The following is a 21,821-nucleotide window of genomic DNA, read 5'->3' as shown; positions in this document are numbered from 1 at the left end:
TGCCACTGCTTTATCAACTATATTTACATATTAATAATACAAATACTTTGTTTTCATTTCAACAGTGTTCACAAAATCCTCACTAGGGGTAGATTCCATCTCAAGAAACCACTGTTTTCCTCATTTACAAGAAGCAACTGCTCATTTGTTCAAGGTTTATCCTCAGTTTGCAGTACTCCAGTTTCTTCTTTAGGTTCCACTTCTAATTCTGGCTCTCTTGGTCTGCAGTTACACCCTCCAATGATGTATTGAATGCCCTCAAAATAATCCATGACAATTGGCATCAACTTCTTTCAAACTTCAGTTAATATTGATATTTTGACGTCCTTCAGTGAATCATAAATGTCCCTAATGACATCTAGAATGGTGAATCTTTTCCAGAAGGTTTCAATTTACTTTGCACAAGTCCATCGGAGGAATCATTGCTTATGACAGCAATGGCCTTATGAAATGTATTTCTTAAATAATAAAAGTTGAAAGTAAGATTACTCCTTCATCCATGGGCTGAAGAATGGATGCTTTGTTAACAGGTATAAACACATTAATCACCTTACACTGTTTCATAAGAATTCTTGGGTGACCCGGTGCTTTGACAATGAGCAGTAATGTTTTGTAAGGTATCTTTTCTTCTGAGCAGTAGTTCTCAACAGTGGGTTTAAAATATTCAGTAAACCATGCTGTAAACAGATATACTGTCATCAAGGCTTTGTTGTGTCTCATTTCTACAGCACAGGCAGAGTGGATTCCTAAGGGCTCTAGAATTTTCATAATGATAAATAAGAATTGGCTTCCACTTAAAGTCACCAAGTACATTAGCTCCTAACAAGAGAGTCAGCCTGTTTTTTTGAAGCTTTGAAGCCAGGCATTGACTTCTCCTTTCCAGTTACAAAAGTTATGGAAGGTAGGTTTTTCCAGTATAGGGCTATTGTTTCTACATTGCAAATCTGTTGTTTATTGTAGCCACCATCATAAATTATCTCAACTAGATCTTCTGCATAATTTGCTGAAGCTTCTGCATTAAGACTTGCTGCTTCTCCTTGCACTTCTATGTTATGGATACAGTTTCTCCCCTTAAACCTCATGAAACAACTTTTGCTAGCTTCCAGTGTTCCTTCTACAGCTTAGTTACCTCTTTCAACCTTCATGGAATTTAAGAGCATTAGGACTTTGCTCTGTATTAGACTTTGGCTTAAGAGAATGTTGTGGCTTGTTTGATCTTTTATCTAGAACACTCAAAATTTCTGCATATCATCAATAAGGCTGTTTCATTCTCTTACCATTCCTTTGTTCATTGGAATAGCAACTTTAATTTCCTTCAAGATCTTTTCGTTTGCATTCACAGCTTGGCTAACATTTTTGGAGGCAAGGCCTCACTTTAAGGGTACCTTGGCTTTTAATATACCTTCCTCACAACACTTAATCATTTCTAGCTTTTTATTTACATTGAGAGACTTACCCTTTTACTGGAAAACCCTGAGGCCATTGTAGGACTCATTGGCATGACTGAAATATTGTCATGTCTTAGGGAATAGGGCAGCCCAGAAAGAGGGAGAGTGATGTGAAACCGGTTGATTGGTGGAGCATTCAGTATGCGTACAACATTATGAATTAAGTTCACCATCTTATATGGGCATGGTTCATAGTTCCTTAGCACAACTACAAACAACAGCACCATTTATGATCAGTCACAGATCACCATAACAAATATAAAACTAATGAAAAAATTTGAAATGTTGTCAGAATTGCCAAAATGTGACAGAGGGACACAAAGCGAGCACATGCTGTTGAAAAAAAAAAAAAAAAAATAGTTCATATGGTCTTGCTCCATGCAGGGTTGCCACAATTTTTTTTCCTTTTTTTAAAAAATGCAGTGATTTCATAGTATTATAAAGCAAAACACAATACAACAACGTATGCTCATATATCAGTAAAGATGGGTTATATTTGTCTGGGGTAATTATTAACTCCAAATCTTAGGGTTTTAAAACAGTAAAGAGTGCTTACTTTGGTGGTATATACAAAAATGTGAATGATACAGAGAATACTAGCATGGCCCTTGAAGAAGGATGACACATGTTTGTAAAACGTTCCATATATTTTTGAAACATCACACTGTACCACAAAATAGGTACAATTATTATGTGTTAATTAAAAGTAATAATAAAAGCAAAAAGAAAAAGATTAATTTTTTCATCATTTACAAAAAAAAATTTATTTCTAAGTTTTCTGGCTCTCATTGCTGCACAGTTCAACTAATTATATGTTTTATGATGTCCTTTTTCTGATAATCAGACTCTTGAAAGAACTCCTTCTAGGAACATGGTCAGTAATCATAGAGGGAGGGAAGGAAGACCATGGCCACCAGTGCACTGACACTTGAAGGTCCTACCAGAAGTAACTGATGGAGCTTCCAACCACATTTTACTAGAAAAAATAAACAACTTAGCCAAACCTTTCATCTAGGGAGTTAGGAGGTACAATCTTACCTCATGCCTAGAGATAAAGAAAAATACAATTTTTGCACATAATAATTCTTACTATCATCCACCCTTCAGCTCATCAAACACCATTTGGTTCATTCTCTTTTCCCCACTCAAAATACACTCATCTCCAAAGAGGAAGAAGAAAAACAAAAAGAAAAAGTTTCTTATAGTGAGAGCATTAAGCTCAATGTCATGGACTTTTGTGTAATATGTGGCAGTTTTGATTTAAGAAAATCTCTTCATTAAACTCAGATGTGGCTTGTTTTGATACAGATTTCTGTGAGTTAAAATGACAAGTTATGTTGTACACACACACACCCCAGAATGCACACCCATGAGAGGAACAGAAACACAATAACAGCCACAGAAACTGCCATTTACATGTCAGAGGAAGATATATCAAAATACCTAAAAAAGAAATTAAGAAAACAATCCCATTTACTATAATGAAAAACAAAAGAATATATACAGATTCCTGTAGACCTCTCAAAGGTTGCATATTGATAAATCCATTGTATTAGTCGAGAACATTATAAGTTGAGCCCTTCTAAATCAGGATTGTCTGTATTTAGGAATAAACTTAACAAAGGAGGTGAATGATGTGTATACTGAGCACTATAATACATTGATACAAAAATTAAAGGAGACACAAACAAATGTAAAGATATCACATACTTCTGGATTGAACGAATTAATGTTGTTAAAATGTCCACACTACAGATTTCATAGATTCAATGCAATTCCTATCAAAATTCTATTAGCATTTTTCAGAGAAACAGAAAACAATCCTAAAACTTATATGCAATCAGAAAAGATCACAAATAGTCAAAGAAATTTAAGCAACAAGAACAAAGCTGAAGGCAAACATTACCTCATTTCAAATAATGTCACAAAGCTATAGTAATCAAAACAGTGTGGTACTGGCATAAAAAAAGACGCATGGAGCAACAGAACACAGTAAAGATCACAGAAACAAACCCATATATATTCATTCAACTAATATTCAACAAAAGGGCCAAGAATACACAATGGTGAAAGAACAGTGTCTTCATTAAATGTCATTGGGATAGCTGGATGTTCAAATGCCAAGTAACGAAATTGTGCCCTTATATCATAAACAAAAATCAATGCATAATGGATTAGACTTCAATGTAAAACCTGAAACTGTAAAAATTGAAAGAAAACATAGATAAAAAGTTATTTGAAAAAAAAAAATTTTGGGATATAAACCAAAAGCACAGGCAAGTGAAGCAAAAATATGTGTGACTACATCAAACCAAAAAGTTTCCACACAGTAATGGAGGCAACAATCAGTAAAATGGAAATAAAACCTATGGAATGGGAGAAAATATTTGCAAATTATACACCTAATAATAAAAGCCTGATATCTAAAATATATAAGAAAGTTGTATGTGTATTTATATGCACACACAAAACTCAATAGCAAAATTTAATAATAATGACCTGATCTAAAAATGAGGAAAAGACTTGAAGAGACATTTTCCCAAACAAGACATACAAAGGTCTGACAGGAATATAAAAAGGTACTCAACATCAGAAATCATCAAAAAAATGCAAATCAAAATCACAAAGAAATAAGAACTCACAACAATTAAGATGGCTTTTAGAAAAAAGACAAAAGATAACAAGTGTTGGTAAGGATGTGGAGAAAAATGAACTGTTATACACTGTTGGTGTAAATGTAAATTGGTATAGCCATTATGTCATTATGAAAAATAGTATGAAGGTGCCTTAAAAAAATTAAAAAATATAACCACCATATTATCCAGCAATCCCACTTTTGTATGTGTATACAATGAAAATGAAAGTAGCATGTTGAAGACATATCTGGGATCACATTTTCATTGCCATATTATTCACAATAGTCAAGATATGGAAACAGGAATATTATTTTGAAATTATTACACAGAAATATTATTTAGCCTTTAAAAAGTCCTGTCAGTTATGACAACATGGATGAACCTGTAAGACATTAGGCTAAGTGAAATAACCTGGACACAGAAAGACAGTGCTGAGTGATCTTACTGACACGTAGAATCTAAAACAGCCAAATTAAATGTTTGCACAGTGGTTGTCAGGGGTTAGGTGTATGAGGGAAATATGAGGATTTGGGTCAAAGAGTGCAAACTTTCATTTATAAAATGAATAAGTTCTGGCAATCTAATATATAGCATATTGACTATAGCTGACAATAATGTATTTCATAACTGAAATTTTCTAAGATTAGATTTTAAGAGTTCTCAACAAAAAGAAAAATGTTAATAGTGAAATGATGTATAGATTAATTAACTTGATGGGGTATCATTTTGCAATGTATATGTATATCAAAACATCACTTTATACACCTTCAATATACACTATGTTTATTTCTCATATCTTTTATACAATGCTTCTGTATGATTGGAATTATTCCTCTAGGAATCTAATTACATAACTAGATTTTTTCAGTTTCTCCCATATATCTCTCATTTAACTGTTTACATTTTCCAACTTTTTGTCTTTTTGTGCTTTAACCAGAACATTTCTTTAGGATCTCTTTTCTGGTATACTAGATAGGATTTTTAGCTGTGTGTAATTTGATACCAACTCAAATTTTAAAAATTCTTACAGAACTAATAGTTTTCGGTTCCAAAATGTTTGTTTGATTCTTTCTTTAGTGAGATTTCAGCTACGCATGAGATTTTTCAAAAGTGTCACTTATTTTTTTGAGGTATTTACTGCAGTTATTTTAAAATATTGCTTCTAAAATTGTGTTTTCAGTATTTTCCCCTAAAGTTATACATTTACTATTTACATGGATGCTACATTTACATAATATGCTACAGTAAATTCCCAATTTAGTGCTGGCAAAATTTTATCAGCTTTTTCCCACTGCCTAACCTGGGAGTTCATTTTAGTAAACTACAGAAAGTTTTCTGACCACAGTCCACTTTGATCATATTCCAATACTATATGTGATGTGTTATTAGCAATCACAGCTCTTCACCACTGGGGTCAACTTCTATTTCACTAAGGATAAACTAGGTTGTACTGTAGCAATAAGCTGTAAGGTATAAATCACTAAAAAGAGCAAAAGTTATTTTTCACTCATGCTACATGCATATTATCAGATAAATGGGATTCTAATCTTTTTTTATTTTCATTCCTCGACCCAGACCAGCCAATCAGCTACCATTTAGAATCTTGCTGATTGTTATAGTTCCAAGAAAAAGACTCTGACAAATTACATACTGGCTCCTAAAAATTCTTCCTGGAAATTACAAATATTTTTCTGCAGATATTTTATTAACGAAAACATATTACCTTGCCTAGAAAGTGGTTAAGTTAAAGCATATGATGTGCCCAGAGACAGAAAAATTAGAATGTCTTCAGCACCCTAATTACTACTTAAAATGTTGTGCTATGTAGATTTCAAAAGCTAAATCCTGATTCTCTTTCTCTCCTCTCTCTCTCTCTCTCACGCACACACACACACAATTTCAGGTTAGATATTGTAAAAACAGCCAGAAAGACAATGAAATCTTCTAAAATAAAACTAAGTCCAATTTTGTAGTCAAAAAGGAGCCACTACATAGGTGCAACAAATTCTCTTTCTTTCTTCCTTCTGTTATCCAGTAAACACTATGAAGAATATTTTCTGTTTAGCAATGATAGAGCACCTTTAATCAGAGCAATGATCTTGGTGCACACATGTAGAAAAGCTAGATGAAATAATAGATGTATATCTTTCAGAGAAATCCAGTGGCAAATAAGGCCTGAGCAAGAAAACACATTGTAGTGAAGAAATCCACAAAATGAGGTGCTAACGTTCTGAAGGTGATTTTTCCCTAAGTGTGTTTGTTGATTATAATATGGAAAGATTCTGAGAATCTATGCAGAAGTCCTAAGCAGTTTGTTATAAGCAGCAAGTGAATCAGCAGAAGTTTTGGCTCTTCCACATCCTGGAGAAATAAAATTTTGAGTTAAGAAATGACAAGGCAGTCAGCACTTGGGGTGGGGGAGAAGCACACGATCTCAGGGATAATAGAAGTCTAGGAAAGTAAGTCAAATCCTCTATGAGTTTTCCCCGTGAGACATTTGGTTAATTCTTATACAGTGTAATTATTAAGGATAAGAATCAAAACTGTAAGACACTGAAAGAAAAAAACAAGTTCTCCGCAATCTTAATGATACTGAGGAGTGACATTTGAGTTCAGACTCTGCCAGGATATAAACCTTACCAAATGCCATATCAGCTCTAAATTCAGGAGGGTTACTTAGGAGAAATGGAGACAGCCAGATATATATTTAAAACATGCTACTAAGCCTCAAATCAGTTTTCTGATTGAATGGAGATGATATAGTAACACTTCATATTTCTAAAGAAGCAACATTTCTGTTGAGGAAAATAATGTCATAGATAAACTTAAAAGTTATTCATTCATAATGTCTGATTTCAAGTGATAAATTGCCAGTTACCAAGAAACAGGATCAAGGGTAAAAACAGACAATAGGACGAGACAGATTATCCATTATCTATGTTGCAAAAGATGGAGAGTAGCTGTAATTAATATATTTAAGGAAATAAAAAGAAGCATGCAGATATTTAGATGATAATTAAACCTTAAATATATATATATACACACACATATATAGTATATATACACACATATGTGTATATATACATACATATATATGTGCACATATATGTATATGTGTATATATGCATATATACATACATACACACATACATATAATTCTAGAACTGGCAAGTGCAATATTTGAAATTAAGAATTCAATAGATGACATAACAGAAGGTTTTTCATGGAAGAAAAGATAATAGGCCAACTACAAAGCAGATAAATAAAAAATAACAATCCTAAGACACAGAGAGCAAAAAGTATAAAAATATTTGATTAAAAGAGCCAAATATTTATCAAGCAAGCAGCATAATCTTTTCATAGAAGTGTATGTTGTCTCACAGTAGGAGAAAAGTAATGCTGTAGACAACAATGTTCAAAGAGAGAACATCTGAGAAATTTTCAAAGATTTCGTTAAACAACAAACCATAGACTCAAGAAATCCTATGAAGTCAGAACAGAAGAAAATTTAAACACAAAAATACACAAAATCACACTTTCAGAGCCTATTTGTAAAATTTCTGAAACCAATTATTAAAATTAAGAAAACATGGCTATTTTATTAAGAAAACAAAAACTTTACCATTTCCTTTCTCTGACATTTAAATATATGCGACTTTAATTTTTTTGACAATAATTTGCTGTGAAAAACACGGACTTTCCTATTATTTGGCTACTACTTTACATTTTAGAATATAAATCAAATGTTTCAGTAATAACTGTTCAAAAGAATTAATTTAGAATTGAAATGCTATTCTTTCAGAGTTTTATGATTATTAAGACTGTGAACATTTGTTCTCTGAGTTATACAGTAGTCCCTTCTTATCTACAGGGAATATGGTCCAAGGCCTTCAGTGGATGCCTGAAACCACGCATAGAACTGAATCCTATATAAACTATGTTTTCTCCTACATGTACATATATTCCTACATATAGTTTACTTTATAAATTATACACAGTAAGAGATAAACAATAATAATTACCAATGGAACATTTAAAACAACTTTGTGAATGTGGTCTCTACCTCTACAAAATATTTTATCGTAGTTTACTCACCCTTGTTGTGATGGGTCGTTCTGATAACCCAGACAACTACTAAAAGATAACTGTGTACTAAAAGGTCAGGTAGCATACAGCATGGACAATAAACAAAGAGATAATTGACTAGTGGGCAGAACTGAGTGGGATGGTGTGGGATTCTGTTGTACTACTCAAAAACGCACAATTTGAAATTTATGAATTATTTCTAGACGTTTCCATTTAAAAGTTTTAGACCGTGGTTTACTGCAGGTGACTACAACCACAGAAAGTGAAGGAGGAAATAAGGGGGATGGGGGGCTACTGTACTGTATTTTTGATAATCTTACATACACATTGATCTATATTTTAAATACCTGGTTTATTGTTTACTGGAAAATGAAAAAACATATCTATTAAATTGACTTTCAATAGCAGCAATTTATTTTGGTTAATCATCCCTGAACGTTAATTGAAAACTCTGTAAAAAAATAAATAAGTCAGTGATGGAGAATATTTTAATTTGTAGTCTTGGGATAAACATCAATTGATTGTAAACAAAAAATTCTTGGAAAATAACTCGTGAATTAAATGCAAAATGTCAAACAATGGTTATATGTATGAAGAAAGTTTTTCATTTTTCAACCCTTAAAAGTAAAAAGACACTTAAGAGTGTATGTAAAATAAAGATGAGTGTTTAAAGCCAATAGCATGTAACATTTTCTAAATTTTTACAATGATAAATAGGTCCTTCTTTAAAACTGAATATACCACCCTTTGGTTTAAAAATGATATGTACTTGGCTTCTGTGAATATATCAGATCATTAGCTAAAATTTGTATACTTGTAAATTCAGTAGTATTATCTAAATAAGTAAAACAATAACAACTGTCTTACAAAACTTTCAGTTATTCTTATCAATGGCATAATAGTAAAAAATGCAATGTCCAATAATTCTTTGTATCTCTTATTTTATAAAATAGCTTCAGTGTATTGTCATAAGTGCGCTCTTCAAAGCAAGTCATCTAAAATATCCTAGACTGATCCTTTAAGTAATGTTAATTATATGGCTGTTGGTATATTTTTTCAATAATGGATGATATGAGGTATTTACCTATACTTTTCACCATAGAATTAAGGCTCTAATTGTAATATTTCATAGAAATATCATTAAAAGCCATGCATCCTCTAAAAATGTTTAAATTGTTCATGAAAAAATAATTTCAAATATCTATAAAAAAGGGCCATTTGAAAATTGGCAAAGAGCGATAAAAAAGAGCTGCAGAATGCAATCATTTTTTAACTCCCATTGTGTGTGACAGAGTTTGTATGCTTTCCAAAATTTGAGCTGCCAGGCCTGCCAGACATGTTTGCAGGAATTTGGAAAGGAAATCTACCATGTTCTGTATTCTTGGCATGGGCATGAAGAAAGTTTTAAAGAATAAAATTTGGTCTACTTCTATACATTTGAATTCAGCAATAACAATTTCAGCAATAACGATTTCAAGCAAAAACTTAACTTTAGGTTTCAGCAATAACAACTTCAAGAAAACTTGACTTTAGGTTAAGTAAAAAAAAAAGTTATATTTATTTGAATTTCAGTATCATTTTCAAAGTTGTTCTCTTTCTGAAAATTTACTTGAAAGTTAATATTATTTATTAATATTATAATTTTTCCAGTCATGTATTCAATGAATCCCTGTGTTTAAAACATTGTAGTTTTTAAAAGCAGGTTGTATGGTAGAAATGGCATGAAAAGCACCTCTCATGCTGAAATTACTAATGAATAAAATATAAATTATTGTTAACTTTTAACAATAATATTGGCTTATTATGTCCAATGTGCTCCACTGATTCTGAATACATTTTTAAAAATTCAAATGATTACTAATAAACAACTATGTTAAATAAAATCATTCACAAAAATATTTGGTTAAAAAGTCATACACAATAATTGTACAGTATAGAATTATAGAAATAATTAATCACTTAATCATTTTGCCTAGTTGGGGCAAGCCACAAAATAAAATATGTAGAAGACAAAATCTATGATTCCTGAGGGTTAAAACTGTCTAGCATTCTTCTTTCTTTAAAGATAAAATGAATTGCTTAAGAGAACTCTGAGGAAGGTCAAAATCATACATTTTGAGGAACTGAAACTAATTTTAACTTACTGTGATATTATCACCAACTGGATACTCAAATCTGTACTTCACATATACATTTACATTTCATTTCTACTTAAGGTTTGATATAAGTCCATTACCTTTAGCAAGAATGGTCAAATTTATTAATTTGGCCAACTCTCACAGAACCATTCACATAAAAACTACCAAGGCAGAATTTGTCTATACCTTTAAAAAATTTTAATGAACTACACGAATAGTATAACCCACTGAGGGATAAACCAGATCTTTCCGTTTTACTAATAAGAATGAAATTTTGTAATGTAATTTTATCCTTAAAATAGATAGCTACATGCAATAATAATTTGCTAACTATCTAGCTAGCTATCTAGCTATTGATTGATTTATCGACTTATCTATCATCTATTCCATTTTCCTAGCTTATGGCAGATAGCCCTTGCTTCTCAAAATCCTTTGGGAATTGCCTCTGTTGGAAAGAACATCCTCATCAAAGGGCATGTTCCTTTCTCAGATTGGCCTTTATCCAGTAGCTGATCTATGTGAGGTAAAAATGTCTTGATTTTTCCCTATTTGGGATAACTTTGAAGAGTCATTCCTGCTCCAGAGTTCCTTGTAGGGTTGGTGGAAGCTTTAACTGAGAATTCCATTTTAGAGTTCCCTGGGAAATCAAACCGAGAGACCAAAACTTGCAGTGTAAACTAGTAATTTTCACACTGCATAATAAGTTATCAGTGACTATCTACAAATGACCAATTAAAAATTCTAACTATGTTCCTAAGAATAAACACACTAGTGCCTTGTTTCTGTCTTATACTTTTTTGCATGTTAGATACACATTTTAATAATCAGCTAAACACTTTAAGGGACAAGATTGTTAGGCAATATTGTATAGATTAGTGGTGTATATTTCTTCCTGAAGAGCACTGAAGCTACTGCCATAAAATAGGAGACTGTAATGTTTTGATTAATTTTCTTATAGCTTGAAAGCATAGATTTTTCTTAGCACATGTCATCACAATCAGATAGTTCCATTTGAAAAGCACTTGAACAATGGCATAGTGACATGCAACCATGCTTCAGAGAAAAAGGTAAATTTTATTTTAGCAACTTTATTGTTGTAACTTTTCTCTGAGCACTCAAAATACTATTTGGCTGAGTCATTAAAGTGGTGTCACGTTTCTATTATTCTGAAAAGAAGCTCTTCATTCCAGTTATGAAAAGAATTTACAAAGTAAAACACACAGTCTTTGACAAACACTAGAGTATTCTAATAAATATTTAAGGCTTCATCTGAGTAGATAATTCCAATTTGTATACTATGAATGCTACAGATATTATTATTTGTTAATGTAAACCAAACCTTTTTTGAACTGATTAAGTGTATTTTATGTGTAAGTATTAAATGCATACTTGAATTCTGGAAAACATATGGAAGTCCTTAATGTTTTTCACATCTTACTAGACATGGGGAATAAAGATGAATAGAATGCACTGCTTGTCTTCCAGAATCTCAATTCAGTAGGTGAAATTCTCCTAATTAGTATGCTGAGATTAAATGAGACTTTTCTGCTTCCCACTTCCTCCCTGTTTTGAGGGTCCCCAGCTAAATTGAGGTTCCAGTGCAAAAGTACAAGAGTGGCTAGCAACCCTGTCCTAACGAGAAATGAAGGGGAACTGGACATGGTGCTTTCTGGTGTGCCTTTCAGAGAATACTTCTTTTACCTGGCAGATGGATTCATGTCTGTTTGTCCGACCTATGACCATGGCATCTTTCATCAGGGAAAGCTGATACTGGTAAATGCCCTTGTGCCTCTTGCCTGACCCATGTCGGTTTACACATGCTTGATTACCACTCTGGTGCTGGGATCCTGACTCTGTGGTCCCCATCTCCAGCATTCTGGGAAACAGCAGCCTGGAGCAGTCCCTTGTTCGTTCAATAAAGGGTACAAATTCAACACATCACCACAGTAGGAAGCAGGTTAAAAGATTTTTACTTTCAAACCCTGGGCAAGTAGGACATAGTCATGAGATAGTCATGAGGTCAGTCCCCATCTTGGGTCATGAGAGGCAAGCATGAAGAGTGAGCAGAGGGTGAGAGAAGCATGTAGCAACTAGCAACATACATGTGTATACACATATTTACATATATATATGTAATTTACATATATAGTGTTGGACACTTTAAATGGCAGGAGCAAACACTTAAAATGCCCATTTAAAGGAAGAGTTAGGAAAGCAGGAAATCAAGTCTGCTAGTGGGAAAGGTGCTTCTAAATTCTTATCTCTGGCCACTGACTTGAGCCATTAGGATGTGCTGCAAACCTGAAAACCATTTTAAGGGTGACTAAGCCCATTTCTTGTATGAGAAAATTAAACTGATATTTCAAATAGATTCCAAGGCAATATAAAATTATAAAAATTCACTACACTCCTTCTCTAGGGTCAAGCATAAATCAAGTTAAGGTGAGCTATAGATACTTTTAGCATAAAAATCATACTAAAGATGCTCAAAGGATTACTAAGCAGGGTAGAATGTTACAAAATCTGATTATTTTAAGGTCTCGACCAGAGAGAGAATCTAGTGGAAGTGACACTGATAGCAAAGGGCAGACAAATCAATACTGATTATTTAAGTGCTCTCATTATCTCTTTAAAGGATTGTAATGCACATCTCAAACCCAACTAACCAAAATTTTAAAATATTCTTCCAGATGCTTCAGTTTTTGCTTAATCTAAGGAATTTCTGTTTGCGGCACTGAATGTACTACCCTCATCCTACCCAAGATAATGTATTACTTTGTGACATTATCAAACAATTTGTAAGTTTCATCTCTCTAGTGAGTGTAAAGTGATAAGAGAACACATAAGAAATGTATTCAACTTAAAGGTTTTGAGCAGGTCACTGAAAGGAAAAAAAAATTAAAGTTAGGCCTTCAAAGAGGACTCTCCTTTTTCTAACTGAACTAGGTGATAAACATATTTCTCAGGCAGAGGCTCCAGCATAAACAAAGAGAGGTCAGAAAAATGCTTTCCAGAAATACCAGCTGTCCGGATTGTAAGGCAAGTGTGGTATTCTAAGGCTGCAGTATCTGAGAAGGAATCTCAAAAGATAATTTAGTGACAGATTACAAAGGGTCGACGTCTTCAATTACTTAGCCCTGGAGGATTTGCCAAAAGCCCTATACCAGTCGTCTGCATTTTCATCTAGAGCTCCCTGCTGGGAGGATGGTTTGCAATCCGGTCTGATGGCAAATTGCTTGAGTTAGAACAGATATTGAGTGAAATGAGCATGAGTAATTCACTTTTCTGAAACAACAAGTATAGAGCAAGGTTAAGGAGTGGAGGAAAGCTTCAGAGTAATCCTCCAGCCATCATGGACATGGAGCATGGTTGCTACCAGAGGCATTTGTGTTTTAAGTGTCAAAGGAAGACTGTGCAATGACCAATGTAATATTCAGTGAGTGTTTGAGAAGGAAGGGGAAGAGATAGAGGCTTTGGAAAGTATAGCTTTAGGAATAGCCCTGATTCTCCAGCTTCACATACTCCATCTGTCCCTTTACAGCTTACTATGTTTACCATATTGTCTAGTCTCTCTTGGGATTCTTCTAATTTTGCTCTGGCTTTTTAAAGTTTTTTTTTTTTTTTTTTTTTTTTTTTTTTTTTTTTCTCTTTTATAGTCTTCTTTCACAAAGAAAACAATCTCATTAAGTTAAATTTTAATTCATTTAAAAATAATGATCACAATTGTTATCTCTTCTGTGGCAACAATATGTTTTCCTGCTTTCTCCCCCCTACTCTTGTTCTTTTCAGTTTTAGCACTTCCGCAATGATGGCTTCAGTAGGTCCTTATTTATTCTTCATCATGGAGAAAGATTTTCAATGAACAGCAGTTTTCACAAGGTGTGTGTGAGACTAGAAGGGTAAGGGAGAGGTCAAGGATCGATGACTTTCACACTCCAAATGTTCTCTTCTGGCTGTCCTACAATATGGTTATTTGTGTGAGTCTTGTAGCCTGCCCTCATGCATCTTGCACAAGCAAACTGTACAAAAGAACTTTTGCCCCCTGTATAGTCACCCGAGGCTCTAGGCCTACTGTAAACAAAATATACTATTTTTGATCTGAAAATATGTCCATCACTGTTAGGAAATATACATTTTGTGAACACTTGCCAAAATGTGCTGCTGGACTTTCCAAAGATGACTCTTTCTCTTCCGTCTGCTCTACCCTTTTCTCAGCTGCTATTGTCAACCCTTAGATTTATTTCATAGTTGTTGGGTTATATATTTTTCTTAGTCTTACTCAAATTAGACTCTATGTTTAATGTTTCATTTTCCTTTTTGCTTTCGGGTGGCTTTCCGGAGGAAAAAGGGAAAGTGATGATTTTTATAGTTATGTTATCATTGGAAGTCCCGACTTAAATTTTTTGTTGGCTTAGTCTCTTTATCCTGAGAATTATATGCTAAATCTTTGATTGTGATTGTAGGTTTGTTTATGTTCTCATTTTTCAAATTCTTTGTATACATATTTTGAGGCTATATTATTAGATACATAGAGATTCATGACTATCTTCTTTGATGAATTAAAATCAATTAGAATTGTTATCTATATGTCAAATTGTTAAGGTATACTTTCATTAAACCATTAATGCTCTTTTGGTTAAGTCTATTCTATCTTAGATGGTTACTCATACACCAGTATGCCTTTTCTATTTTTTATTGTCTAACTTTTGGTTTTATTTTCTTTAAACCAGTAAATTAACTCATTTTATTTTTATTAAAAGACTTGTGTTTGAATAAGTGTTAACATAACATCTTTTTCTTCTGCAACTTATTATTTTTTCTTTTTTCTATACTTCTTTTCCTTCTCCTTTTCTTCTCTCTATCCCCACTGTGCTAATTAAAACTTACGTCCCTAAATACTGAGGTTTATATCTGGATCCAGCTCTTCCCAAGACATTACAATTTTAACTTTGTTCTTCACTTTTGTATGCTCACTTCTCTCTTCTTATTTAATATGGGGAAATTCTCCTATTTCAATGGAACTTGTGAATATATATCCACACTTAATTTCATTGTGATTTTTGTCCAGAATTTGAGATATTACCCAGAGATCTCTAAATAGAAGAGAGAAGATAGATAATACACACATATATACATACATACATATGTACATAAACATAAAGTGAAGAGAATATGATAGAGAAGAAAATCAAAATTTTAATTTATATTTTTTAAAAGAAATAAACGTATTTTATCCATTATTACTGAATTTTGAAACGTTATAGTCACAAAAGTTTTAACAGTTATTTAATTAATGGTAAAAAGTATTCTTTTTGCCATTCTAATTCTACAAAGACAAACATTTTAATTTCAAATCTATTCAGTCTTCTAGACTTCTAAACTACTTTTTATATTATAATGCTGAGTGGAACTCTTTCTGTGGCCAGTAGGGTCTAAAGTTGTACCCAACATTTTAAAGATGGTTACACACAGGCAAGCTGCCTCATGCAAATGCTTCAGCAGCATTAATCACCATCTTCCTGCTTAGGCCATTTTTTAATAAAGAAGACTAAAATGTGAAAATGGAGTCAGAGTTGGGAGAACTGAGTGTGGCGAGAAGTGTTATAGCTCTTCTGGGCTGGGGCAACGATAAACAAATAGGCTATCTAGATGCTAATCAGTATAAACACCTACAGATTTAACTTTAGGAACATATTTTATCAGATACGTTGATGTTCAATTCTAATACCATTGACTTTCTACCTCAATTCTCTGTGCACTTACCATCTTCCTATAATCTCACATATTTTACTTTCACTGTCAGATATGTTACATGCAGATCTCCTGGGTTCAGAAAATCCCTAGAAGTGTTAATGGTGAAGCGTTCAATGACAGGAACTTCTCAGGATGAAAACTTTAGTCACCCTGTAGGTAACTTTCAAATGCTTTGTATTCCTGATTAATATCACTGAATTTTCATCTGTTACTCAGAAATTTAAAGAAGTGTTTACACACAATTTTAGATAATACTCAACAACAGAATACATTTTGTAACCCTAGGCAATGATCAGGAAAAAATAAATTTTTAACAGTTTTTAGCTTTTAGTTATAATCCTTTCTCATGTTTCTACCTTTCAACTGATTGTAAAAAAAAAAAAAAAAAAAAAAAAAAAAAAAAAAAAAAAAAAACAATTTTTTTTAAACAACCGTACTTTAATGGATAACTTAGCTGCTTAAAAGTTAGTGTATATTAGATTCCTATTGCTGCCATAACAAATTCTTAAGCCATAATAAAAGTAAGAACTTTGGGGAAAATATATTTTCTGATACATTGGAAATTCAGCCTAACTTGGAAACATAGTGTTGTTTTGTTTTAATGTAGTTTATGTAAAACATATGGCAACACAGCTGTTTACAAACTTCTTTCTCTTGAAAAAATGGATAAAAATAAAAGACTTTTGGTAATGTACTTGGGGCCAGAGGCAAACCCAACAGGGATATATTTAGAATAAAGCCATACAACTGAATGTATATCAGGAAGTTAAACTTAGAAACATAATATGTATTTTTGTGGGATGGATAAATCACCTGTAATTGAACCAGAGTAGAGTCCTATTTTCCCCCCTCTTATCCCTCACCCATAAAATATGAGACCACTGCCAATACTTCAAGCAACATAATTACACGAAAGTAAATGACTATTTTGCCTGATGCCAGGCACTGAGGTTGGGTGAGGGAAATGGAGTGATTTGATTGGGGCTATAAGATAATGAGGAAAAAGAAACAACATTCAAGAAGGCAGAGGCTGTTGCACACTCTAAAAGTAAAGTTTAGTGAGACCATGTAGTGTAGAACGGCATGTAGGACCCATAGTCTACATTAGAGTGTACTTCACCAATAAATTGTTTAACATGAGTTGAAGGAAAGAGAGAAATCACTCTCAAATTCTCACCCATTGACCCTAAGCAGGTTGGACTAGAAAACTTAAACCAGAAAAAACTATTTATATACTCTGATCAGAAGTAACCTGCCAACAGTATGAACTTTTTTAGTTGTATCATGGACTTTAGCATGTAATCCTTCCACAATTAAAAGAGTAGAACTTATACGTATAAGCCAGCTCTTATTTTCTTATTGCAATGCAATCACTATTAATCCAGGTAAAAATTTTCTTAGAAGGTCTAAATAATAAAACAGCTCCCTCTGTAAGAAGATTGACTGTTGGAGTGGATTAAAAGCTTTCAGAGAAATCCTCTGCTCATTTATATTAGAATGGCAAAATTTGATTTTCTTTCCAACAGAAATTGCTGTTTTACCCAATTTGTACTTCTAAAGGGCATTCTAAAATATCGTTGACTTTAAGCCATTCAAATATTATGAAACATTTATTCAGCTTAATTTTATAGTTTATTTTCTGATGATCTCAAACATTGTTTTTATTTAAAATTGTAACAAAATCTTTTACTAAGCTTTTATCAAGTAACAGTCTATAAACTACATTATACATGAACTATGCATCTATTAATTTTCTTTTTCAAATTATGTCTATTTGGAAACTGATTTCATAAAACTACAAGTCACTTCATGTGTGTTCCTCTCCAGAATTCATATTTTGTGATTATCCAAAAATCGTAAGTATATTAAAGTCAAATAATCTTAACACTTATGTTATTATCACACTTGTTTTTTCTGTACACCTTCAAACTTTAGAAAGCAGTAAAAGTTTGGACATAGGACCAGGACACAAGCCTCAATCAAATATAATTTGACATGAAGATAACTCATAAGTAAATTAAGCAGATACCAAATAACTCTAAAATGGACACGAGGATAAAGAAAATTTTTTTTTTTTGCCTTTTCCTGTGTTCTATGAATTTTTTAGAATGTAATACAATCGTATGTAATAGTAACTACATTTATTTTCCTTTCCTCATTTTTAGTTGAGGTTGGTGGCAGTGGGAGGGGGAAGTTGAGTGCTAAGGAGTGTGTAAGCACAGTTGACATGCTGAGGTATCTAAGACAAAAAACTCTACGTTTCACATCCCAGAGTTGAGTCCCAAGGGGAAGAGGCCAGTTTATTTTCAGTTCTATCAGAAAATCTTGCTGTGTTTGCGGACGGTCATAGATGAAATGGGTAGCCTAGGAAATTCAAGCTTGAAAATGAAGCTTATTTATGTCCTTTGTTTATTCATAGTTTCCCAGTTTGGGGAGGTTACTCCTCCATTCCCAGTCCTGAGTCTGTAGAGTCTCAATAAATATTTATTAACCAAATGAATAATGTCTCCATTTTAGGCACTATCAAAGAGACTGGGTGTTGATAAATTATTATTGTAATCAGATGTCAACTATGACAACAAAATTGATTTTTTGAATGTGCTGTTCTTACTTGAGTATATTATAGAGTCGCTGGCAGTCTGTTTGCAACTTTTGATATGTGCATTGCATTAGAAATCAGGCCAAGTGAGTGGGGAAAATAGTAGGTACTGCAATATAGCGTAACCATATTGCTTGAGATTTATATCGGTTCTTCAATTCTGGCTACAACTTAGTCTGCTGGAACATTGATATCTCACCAGCATCCCAGAGGACATCACAATGGTTCACCACCTAATGGAATTATCCTTATGGAGCTCTCAGAGAAGAGAATGACACATATTTGCTAACTATCCTTAGTAAGATGCATTTCTACGATGGAAAATTACTCTTGGCTTGCTGCCAGACACTGATGGAGACTATATGTCTATCATGAAGAGACATGTGACAATGAACCCCAACGACTCATTAGGAATTGGGAATAATCTAATCCACAAAGCTATAAAGTAAGATATTCCTGGCATCATTTCCTCATCAAGTAGTTCTGGTCTATGTACACCTAGGGTAAGAATGTACAAAATCCAAGACAGTAACGTAAACAGTTTGTTCACATCTCCAAAATGCTTAATAATGCCAACTGCTATCCTTTCCTCAACCCAGAGACATGGTCTCTTGGAAAGGTGTGTGTTCACTTTGATGGTTTAACTTGCAGTATCACCATTTTTTTCCTGTTTTGTGATTCGGTATATCCAATGGTGTTCAGTCTCTATGGGAGGTCATGTTTTCTATTGAGCTTGAGTCAGATTTGAAAACAAAGGCATAGAGGAAACCACTACAGTTTTAATGCAAGGTTACATCCTTTCAACAAGTACTATGTAACAGGTGTCCTTGCTTAACAGTGAATTTTGCCTCACTGATGTTGATCTATCCACTACCACCAATGAGTAGCCAATATGTATGACAGCAACTAAAAATAATACCTACCTTAAAGAAAGAAAGAAAACATTCATTGCTTTGAAATAATAGATTAGATGTAGAATTAGCAACACGGATAGATCTTAAGAAAATTCTTACTGCATGAAGTATGAGATACATAACAAAACTAATGTTACCGGAACAGCAAAAAAAAATGCACAACAATAAATATTCTCCTTGTGTAAGAGTATAGTCTTATAAAATGCATATTAAATACTTAAAATTTGTTACTTTTATATGGGGAGAGGATAGTGGGAGATGGCTACAAAATTGAGTGGAATGAATGAATGAATCAATCAATCAACTAAATATTAAAAATCAAACACAGACCTTGCATAGACTCTGGTGATTAAAAGGTGCTATGAACAAATTGTCTCAATTTGTGTGTCTGATGCCTAAGGAAACAAAATCAGTAAGATACAATTTGTCTTAATAAAGAAAAGGTGCCAGTTTAGCAATGAAATAGTAAATATGAGGGAAAGAAGTAGGATATGACTTCAGAGACATAGACAGTGTTCCGTTTATGTGGGTTATGGTAACAAATTGAATTTTATTTTTTCATTCTAATTTCAGTGTGATCTACTGGAGTTTTTTAAGCATGGAAGAAATATTATCAGACTTAGATTAGAGTGAAACACTCTGGCTACAATATAAAAATTAGGCTGTAGAATGAAAGTAAAAATGAGACAACTGCTAGGAAGCTTTTGATTTTTCTGATGAGATTGTCATGGTTGGCACCAGTGTTGGAGAACACAGTGAGAAGTTGGTAAAAGCGACCATGTCCCATTCCAGACTAAGGTATGTTGTTAGCATCCAGTGGTTTTCCCACTAACACCCCGAAATCCTTGGAATGACATCCTTAGAACTTCAGAGTTTGGACTATGCCTACCACAGTTTTCCACTTACTCTTCTGGAAACATTGTCCTTACTGAAAGAGCTACTGCTTTCTCTTAAAGCTTCCTGCCTGTTCACATGCTGCTGGGTTTTTAGCTTGGGAAAACCCTGTATTCTCTTTTCTTGACCATCATCCCTCAGATTCAGCTAAAATTCATTCCCTCTGAGAATTCCTCTTAAACTGTCTTCATCCTATGAACAATTTAATTTCTGAGCCTAGTACTCCATTATTAATATGTAATTTTCTTTGTAAGAGTGCTTTTCTATTAATGTCACTTTGTGTGTAATTTTTACTTGTCTGATTTTCTAACTAGATTGTATAATTAGCAAAGACATGATTATATCTTTATATAATCACCACTTAACCAAACACCTTAAATAAGGAAAGTGTTCAATAAATGTTTGGTTTCGATTACTCAGTCAAAAAGTAATGAACAATACTACTGCCTTTCTTCTTATTTTTGTTTTGCTTTAAACCTACATGTATATTTTGGAGATTTTCTGTAAATTAAAACAATGTATATATAAAAATATGTTCTCTTAGTTTGCTATAAAAATAAAATATATTAACTCAGTTGACTAAATAGTATATTCAAATATTTACTCATTTCATTTGTTCATTAAAAATAACATTTGTTTACCAAGAGCTATACACATGAAACTATTAAGTATCACAGAAGATACAAAGAAAATTTCTACTGTAACGGGAGAGTACTTTTGTGAGTTGAGTAGAGATACAACTTTAAACATAAAGTACAGCTACCTCAGAATAATAAAATATGACACAATTCCACAAAAAGCTTAGCAACGAGAAGGAACACCATGTTTAACCTTTTCTCCTTGACTTATTATTACCATGTTTTTTTTATTATAAAACTCAACAAAAAGTACGAAGCATTATACCAGTTAGAGTAGCACAATCTGTATAGATGTACATGGAGGTTCAATGGTTTTATTTGGGAGACTATTATTTCTCATTCATATAAATTCTACTTGGTAGTGATTGTGAGTGCTGGAGTGAGAATAAGGTCAGGAAATTGATACACACTGTACCCAGAGAAGGAGATGCTCTGATATTGTGCAGCCACTAGGTGGGAGATGAGAGCAATGGAAGAAGCAGTACCAGGCGTTTGGGGGTCAGGCCTGGAATTGGTACACGTCTTAACCAGAATAGCAAAGTTAGCAGGCTTGATGAATTATCCAGTTGCTGCCGCAAGTATATTTTAAGAGCGCTGAAATAAGGTTGATGTAAACAAAATATAGGTAAATGAAGAAAACAGCAAATAGAAAATTTCAGGGTCAAGTTGATGTTCTCCCAACTTAAAACAAATAAGAGATTGCAATTCTATATA

At 33.1% G+C, this 21,821-nt stretch overlaps 1 non-coding gene across 1 annotated transcript; it reads left to right on the top strand.

Moving 5' to 3' along the window:
* Positions 1-1,998: 1,998 nt before the first annotated feature.
* LOC115899382 lies at positions 1,999-2,101 on the top strand. Its single transcript, XR_004059104.1, has one exon. It is a non-coding gene; the product is annotated as a U6 spliceosomal RNA (small nuclear RNA).
* The last annotated feature ends 19,720 nt before the right edge of the window (positions 2,102-21,821 follow it).

This window comes from Rhinopithecus roxellana, chromosome 8, assembly GCF_007565055.1.
Source record: "Rhinopithecus roxellana isolate Shanxi Qingling chromosome 8, ASM756505v1, whole genome shotgun sequence".
Classification (NCBI taxonomy): domain Eukaryota; kingdom Metazoa; phylum Chordata; class Mammalia; order Primates; family Cercopithecidae; genus Rhinopithecus; species Rhinopithecus roxellana.
This window is presented reverse-complemented; position numbering and strand designations above follow the sequence as displayed.